The sequence below is a fragment of the Emydura macquarii genome, unplaced genomic scaffold (genome assembly GCF_026122565.2).
Source record: "Emydura macquarii macquarii isolate MOO-44397 ecotype Brisbane River unplaced genomic scaffold, CSIRO-AGI_Emac_v2 contig_1043, whole genome shotgun sequence".
Lineage (NCBI taxonomy): Eukaryota > Metazoa > Chordata > Testudines > Chelidae > Emydura > Emydura macquarii.
In genome coordinates this window covers 12,768,985-12,777,304 of record NW_027131180.1, presented here as the reverse complement: position 1 = coordinate 12,777,304, position 8,320 = coordinate 12,768,985, and positions in this window count along the sequence as shown.

Here is an 8,320-nt window from a genome sequence, read left to right as displayed (position 1 = left end):
GCAGAGCTGGGCCAGCACTGAGCACGTTGAAAAATCCAATCCAGGCTATGTCCATTCTAAGAAAACAGGTGTTTTTACCACATCGTGTGTTAAAACCCTAGGGCAGATCCCAGCATGATCAGCTCTGTACAATGCACAAAGATAGACAAAGGCCTTGCTCAAATGGGCCGATAATATACGGAAGTACTCCTGTTCCCATGAAGCCCCTCGTAAACCTCCCTTTGACATCACTGGGAGCAGGCCGTGTAAGCCAGACACTACACAGGCTGTTGAGGTGAAGCTCCATTTTCATCAAACAGTGCTGCTCTTACAAAACGAAAATCCCAAACCATCCAGAACAGTATGTGGGGATAACAAGCCCGACATTCTAAAAAGCACAGCTGCACCTGCTGCTCTGTAGAGCCTTTTCCAAAAGTGGAGTACACTGAGCCACCCCCTCATTTCTGTCGTTAGACGTAACCCACTCACCAGCACAGAAAAGTGCCCTCGGCTGGGAGCCAGTAGCACAGCTGTACCCAAAGAATTTTCATGTCACAATGCACCGAAGAAGATATCAGGTTACAATCTGAACACACAACCTAATTCTATTCAGAAAAAATGAAGCAAGGACTGACGCCTCAGTCAAGCACTCAAGAACTAGCTCTTCCTTCTCTTTAGAGGTTGCACTACTGAGTGTAGCATGAATTGTCTTGACATATAGCTGAGGTCTCCTACAGAAATTCTTTGATTTGAGAAGTATTGATGTGTTAAATAGCTTAGCCTGAGGATTTGGGGGCACTATGTGTACATTTGTCGATCTGTGTCAAGAACATGTCCCTACACAGTTAGTGGGAAATGACTTAGATAGCCCACTAAGCTACACAGTTGAGGTCTGACAAGATAGTTATGTGTTCTTGTTTGTGGTTAATGATTTCTTGGTTGTATACATCTACTGGCATTTAATTGCTTAGAAGGGGCGTGTTTAGGTTTTTTGTGTTACACATGCTTACAATTGAAGAAATGTTGGTGCTAGAAGAACATACCATGGGAAATATAAATCCCTAAAAGCCTGGGAAATTCAAATGTATCGACACAGCACAGTTTTAAAGTGAAAAATCTAGCTAGTGTCTATAACTTTTCCCCACCCACAATAGACAATTTATTCTTCATGTGCTCAGAATTTTGACCAGTTTCCTTTAAAGTGATTTATAGCACTTACTACTGATGATGGTCGGGCAATTTGTTTTATTTGTGACACTCTTATTTTTTTTATTAAGACAATAACAGCCCAAATCTGCCCTACTCCCAGCATGGACAGGGCTGACACATTGACATTCAGGGCTAGCACAGATATGTTACTGCTATACAGTCCAGTTTAGGACAGCACTTAAGCCAATTATGTGCGTAAATCCTATAGCATATGCTTAAATGCTGTCCTGCTCAGCTCACTTTCCTAAATTGGGGCCTTGAAGATACCCAGTGGTATCAGGGTTAACTCCAAGCTACAGCGGGTTTGAATTAGTTGTTGTCTTAAACAGCTCATCTGCATTAATATGTTCCTCTCCTTTCAGAGTCTTATCTACTACAATGAGCTTCCTTCTCTGCTCCTGCCTTTTGTTTGACTAAAATATGTAGGGCAGCAGCAGACTTGGTTAATCTTTCCTTATAACTCAGATTCTCAGAATCCTGTCTCATTTCATTAGGTTTCCTACCGCTACAGCTTTTCACCTGCCTTAATATCCCTTTTTATAATATGGTGAGTGAACTACACACACTGCACCCTAAGCCCACACAATTGAATTCCTCTAGCCTTTCCCCCGCCATTTAGGGGTAAGCTCACATGCTCAATAGTTTTCAAACGTCTAACCAGATTCCAGCTTTCTGCTGCTTTTAGCCCCCACCTCCCCCAAGATATTCATGTGAATTCAGTGCTTGTGAAGGCAACAGATTAAGAGATATTTACTGTTTACCCACAGAACAGGCAGCTTCCCCACAGCATTTTAGGGCAAACCACCTCCAGAGGTGAGAGGCGTGAGAACTGTGTCGTGTTCCTAGTCTCTGTGCCCATTCAGGCTTTGGGCTCTCTGCCGAGACCTCCAACAGTGCTACTTAATGCCACTGCCGGTGTTTTTTGTGATGTGGACATTGGTCCACCAGCTAATGAACTGAGCCTGTCAGGTCATTTAGCATAAGCCCACTACCGTCTTCCAAGAGCTTGGCTACACAGGGATGTCAGGAAGGCTAAAACCAATTAACTAAAGCATTAGTTAATTCATCGTTGAAGAAAAGCCTAGGATTAGACACAACCTGCTTGTCTGCTTAACATAAGCGTTAACCCTTTATGCAGAGTACAAAAACCGTGAAGACACCTGGATCCGCAGTGGAAAAAATGCATTGACCTTTAACACACCTGCACAATTAGTAGAAAACACCAGCACAGTCCAGAAGCAGCATCACGTCCTCTGCTACATCCAGCAGGTGCACCAACAATTCTTAGCTACCACTATTCTGAATAGTATTTGGTACTGGTCGCTGGTCAGAATCTGGCAACAAGGGCTTTCGTCTGGGTTTTCAAATGGGAAACTAGGTAGCACATCTGAGGAGATTAAAACCCCTTCTAAAGCTGCCTGCGCTGTTGTTTCAGTATACATACCCAGCCAGGATAAGGGAACAGCGAGAACTGTTTGGATAGGAGGAGGTTTGGGGTGTACCTGACTGGTGTCCAAGGGAAGCCCCTTTGGGCATGTTATCCATGTGGCCCCCCAGATCTAAGTACAACCCAGATACATTGTGCAGCTTAGGCAAAGCACGGAGCACACCTCAGCTGGTGACACGTACACAGACGCTAGCTACCCATCAGTCTTCATTACGTGCTACTTCTGTATTCGCTAGTCCCCAAGTGGAGAATGAAAGGGTGTCTGATGCTCTTGTTAAGACGGGCCCTGAAGTAAAATCACTGCTATTAGAGGGGAGAGTGGGGGGAAGCAGATTGGGTTCACACAATATATTTCAGTACTTTTAATTCATATTAAACTCTGCGCATATAAAGTGGTCACGTCCTTCACATCCCTCGGACTGCTGTGAAGGCCTTCCCTGCCTCAGCTGCAAAGGGGAGAGTTGGCCTTATTCAGAATGGAAGTTGGGCCTGATTTTGCATTTGTGTTTGCATTTTCTATGCCCAGGTATGCTTGGTATGGCAGATACTGGACAAATGATGCTGAATTCTGTTAAACCTCATTGCATTTAAGTTTAAGTATTTTAGGAGCTCATTGTAGTGAAAATGCAAATGTGTGTGTGTTAATGTCGCATTGTATGTGACCTCTCCAGGAGACATGACTAAGGGCTAGTCTATACTAGACAGTTTTGTCACCAAAAGTCAGCTTTTGTTGACAAAACTGTGCTGGTGTACACACTGCAATCACATACACAAACCCTCGCCACCGACAAAACTGTCCTGTTTGTTCAACAAAATAAAACCACTTCGATGAGAGGTGTAGGGCTTTTGTCGGCTCAGTTAGGGCGATACAGTGTCAATGTAGACACTGCGGCCCCTTACATTGCTGGTGGGGCTGTCATTGACAAGAAAGCCCAGGGTGCTGCAAGTCCAGGCAGCTGGATGCTGGATCCTGGATCCCAGCTGCGAGTCAGGATGGGAATAGCCGCGGGCGTTTGGATCCTAGGTTCTGGCTGCAAGCTGGGACAGGAGAAGCTGCAGGTGGCTTCTCTGTCTCTGCTCCTGCTGGGATCCAGGCAGCCTTGTCAATTTCATGGCTGAGGAAATTGACTGGGATCCAGGCAGCCTTGTGGGGTGAATTGGACCCTACTCCTCAGGGGCGAGATGTGCCAAGAAATACTTGTGAGGCTGGACAAACAGGGGAAGTGAGGAAAGGCAACCTCTCACTTTCAGACCCATCCTTTTGAAGAGAAACCCATTGTTTGCTGATCAGCTGTTACATGAGGACCAGCCCAAACTGGATAAAAGAGTGACTTGCAGATTCTTGGGTGTGCTTGTTCTGAGCTGTGAACTTGTAACCACTGAAACACCCCTTGGTGGAGTTTGAAGGACTGTTCATTGACTAGAGCCCAAGCTGATCTCTGGTAAGCTTATTAGCATGCCCGTAGGTTCTTTATTGTTTTTAATGTGTTTTCTCTGTAATGCTTTCACCTTAAGAATAAATGTGCTTGCTTAGAAGGAGTGGTGTGGTAACTTATAACTGTGGGCAATTACTCTGCTTATGGTCTTTAAGGAGAAAAGCAGAACAGGTCTGCTTAGGAGTCGGATTTGCTGGGGAATTCACAGCGTAGGCAGGAAACTGCGTAGCCTGGGAATATCCTGGTCAGGAGGGAGAGAGCATTTTTAAGGAGAGTTTTGAAGGCGGATAATGAGGTAGCTGTAGGCATTTACAGGGAACTCCTCCCAAGCATATCATGGAGAAAGTATGAAAGTGCTTGTTTGGAAATGTAAGTGGGTGATGGAGGCTGGCCTCTTGGACTGATCAGAGACAAGAGCTGACTTCTCCATAGTGAATGTGAGGTGATAAGTAGATTGGGGATCAGTTGCAAAGAGCCATAAATGTGAAAAAAAGCAAGGTTACTTACCAGTAACTGCTGTTCTTCGAGATGTGTTGCTCATTTCCATTCCACTATAGGTCTGTGCATGCCTGTGTGCACGGTTACCCGGAACTTTTTTCCCCCTAGCAGATCCCGTAGGGCTGGCTCCAGTGCCCCCTGGAGTCCCATGCACATGCAGCGGTATATGAGGCGCTGCTGGCCCTACGCCCCCCCTCAGTCCATTTTTTCTGCCAACTCCAGCAACGGGGATGGGGGGTGAGTTGTGGAATGGACATGAGCAACACATCTCAAAGAACAGCAGTTACTGGTGAGCAACCTTGTTTTCTTCTTGGAGTGCTTGCCCATGTCCATTCCACTATAGGTGACTAACAAGCAATACCTTGGAGTTGGGTAGAAGTTACCGGTGAGCTGCCATCAGCACGGCTCTGCTGAATCCCGCGGCCTCTCTCGACTGCTGGATAATGGCGTAGTGGGACATGAAAGTATGCACCGATGACCAGGTAGCGACTTTGCAGATGTCCTGCAGGGGCACTCTCTCCAGGAAGGCTGTAGATGAGGCTTGAACTCTGGTTGAGTGCGCTGTGATGGTTCCCAGAAGCAGCACCCTCGCCTGCTCGTAGCAGAACTTGATGCACGATGTAATCCACGAGGAGATACGCCAGATGGAGACAGGTGAGCCTTTCATCCAGTCCGCCATTGCGACGAACTGCATCGATTTCCGAAACGGCTTTGTACGTTCGATGTAGAAGGCCAGGGCTCGTCTCATGTCCAGCGAATGCCATCTCCTCTCCTCCTCCGAACCGTGCGGTTTGGGAAAAAACATGGGGAGAAAAATATCTTGGTTACAATGAAATTGGGAAACCACCTTGGGCAAGAAGGCTGGGTGCAGCCACAACTGCACCTTATCCTTATAGAATACTGTATAAGGGGGCTCCGAGGTCAAGGCCCTAATCTCGGAGACCCTCCTGGCTGAGGTAATGGCCACCAGGAAGGCTACTTCCATGAAAGCATGAGCAGAGGGCATGAAGCCATGGGTTCAAAGGGGGGGCCCTGTGAGTCTTGAGAGGACCAGGTTGAGATCTCAGGGAGGCACCAGGTCACGGACCTGCGGATAAAGCCTCTCCACCCCCTTGAGGAACCTGACCAACATGGGATGGGAGAACTGAGATCTCCCCTCTCATGACTGATGGAAGGCCGAAATGGCCACCAGGTGAACCTTCAACGAGTCCAGAGCCAGACCCTGGAGCTTTAGCTGGAGCAGGTACTCCAGGATCGCCTGTATAGGTGAGAGGCTGGGTGGAATACCCCAGGACTCCGCCCAAAAGGTAAACCACCTCCACTTAGCCCGATACACAACCTGTGTGGAAGGCTTCCTGCTGCGAAGCAGGATTTGCTGGACCAGCGCCCCGCAGGCTCGCTCATCCTCACTCAGCCACAAAGCCTCCACACCGTGAAGTGTAGGGAGTCCAGGTGCAGCAGGTGACTGTGATCCTGGGACAGGAGATCATGGCATCTCAGAAGCTCCAGAGGAGGGGTGATCAAAAGATCCAGTAGCATGCTGAACCAGTGCTGGTGCGGCCAGGCTGGTGAGGTTAAGATAATGTCCGCCTTGTCCTTCTTCATTTTCAGCAGGACTCTGAGCAGGAGGGGAATGGGCAGGAACACATACATAAAACTATTTGACCACTGCAGAAGGAAAGTGTTGGAGAGAGACCCGGTCTCCTGGCTGTGGAGGGCGCAGAACTGCGGGCATTTCTTGTTCCACACTGATGCGAACAGGTTCACCTGGGAAGAGCCCTACCTCCGAAGCTCATAGCCACCACCTTCAGATGCAATGACCAATCGTGGCGGGGTAAGAATGATCTGCTGAGGCGGTCCACCTCATTGTTCCTCACTCCTGGGAGGTGAGAGGCTATCATGTGAAAATCGTGCCTCACCGCAAAGTCCCACAGACAAATAGCTTCCCTGAAGAGGGCTGAAGAATGGGCTCATCCCTGCCTGTTGATGTAGTAAAGTGCCACTGTATTGTCTGTCAGCATCTGCACCACCTTGCCCGTAATAAAGTGGAGGAACACTCTGCATGCTAGACGAATAGCCCACCATTCTTTCACATGGATGTGTAAGTGTCTCTCTTCCCTCAACCAGACTCCTTGCATGCCGAGATTGGTGCTGATATGGGTCCCCCCGCCCTAGGTCCGAGGCGTCCCATATCAAAGTGACTGAGGGGTCTAGCTCTTTGAATGGTACACCCCCTAACACTGCCCAGGGGGTCTGCCACCAGTCTAGAGAGGGTAGGACCTGGGGGAGGGGGACTGTGACCACCCGATCCAGCGGGTGCCTGCTCGGGACATAAACAAAGGCCATCCATGATTGAAATGGTCTGAGTTTCAAGCGAGCCAGCCTCACCACATAGGTGCAGGCCGCCATGTGGCCTAACAGCTGCAGACAGTGCCTGGCTATTGTCTTTGGGCATAGATGCAGGTGAGCAATAATGGCGGACATTGACTCGAAGCGTGGCTGAGGTAGGAAGGCTCTGGCTTGGGAAATGTCCAGGACTGTGCCAACGAACGCTATCCGCTGCACAGGAGTTAATTTGGATTTCTGCTTGTTTATCAGCAGGCCCAGCCAGCAGCAGGCGGTGCATGTCAGGTTAACACTCCTGGACCTGGGACCTGGACCTGCCTCTGATCAGCCAATCATCCAGGTAGGGGAAAATTTGGACCCTCTTGTGCATCGCCACCACTGCCATGTATTTCATAAACACCCTTGGGGCCAAGGACAGGCCAAAGGGCAAAGCTGCAAACTGGTAGTGGGAGCCAGCCAACATGAAACAAAGAAGCATCTGTGGCTGGGGAAAATAGAAATGTAAAAGTATGTGTCCTTGAGGTCAAGGGCGGCATACCAGTCTCCTGGATCCAGGGACATAATTATGGAAGCTAGGGAGACCATGCAAAACTTCAGTCTCTTGAGATATTTGTTGAGACGACGCAGGTCTAATATGGGCCTTAGACCCCCTTTTGCTTTGGGAATGAGGAAATGCCTCAAGTAAAAGCCTTTTCCCATCATGTGTGTTGGAATCCTTTCCACTGCCCCCAGGCTGAGGGTCTCTACCTCCTGCATGAGGAGTGGTTTGTGAGAGGGGTCCCTGAAGAGGAAGAGGAACGGGATGGGAGGGTTGTTGGGGAGGGTAGAAACAAACTGGAGGGCATAGCCCACCGAGATTATGCCAAGGACCCAGCGGTCCAAAGTAATTTTGGCCCATTTGGACTAGAAGGGAGCTAGGCAGCTTAAAAGGGGGCAGGAGAGATCCAGGAAATAGGCTGGGACGTCGCCCTTGGGCACACCATCAAAATGGCCTTCTTTGGTTACCCAACCACCTAGATGACCCTTGCTGTGGGGCTGAGGAGGAACCTGGGGGTGGTTGGTGTCTCCTAGACCTCCTATTTCTGTCCTTCTGTCTATAGGGTGTGAACAGCCGTGACTGATACCTCTGCTGTTGCTGGCCCTGAAGACGGAACTGACTCCTAGAGGACTGTGGCATGTAAAGACCCAGGGAGTGGAGCGTGGCCCTGGAGTCTTTCAGACCATGCAACTTCGCATCCGTCTGGTCTGAGAACAAGGCCGACCCATCGAAGAGGAGGTCCTGGACGGACTGTTGGACCTCCTGGGACAGCTCTGAGGATTGAAGCCATGAGTACCTACGCATGCAGATGGCGAAAGCCATGGCTCTGCCCGCCGAGTCTGCTGCAGCCAAGGATGCCTGAAGCTC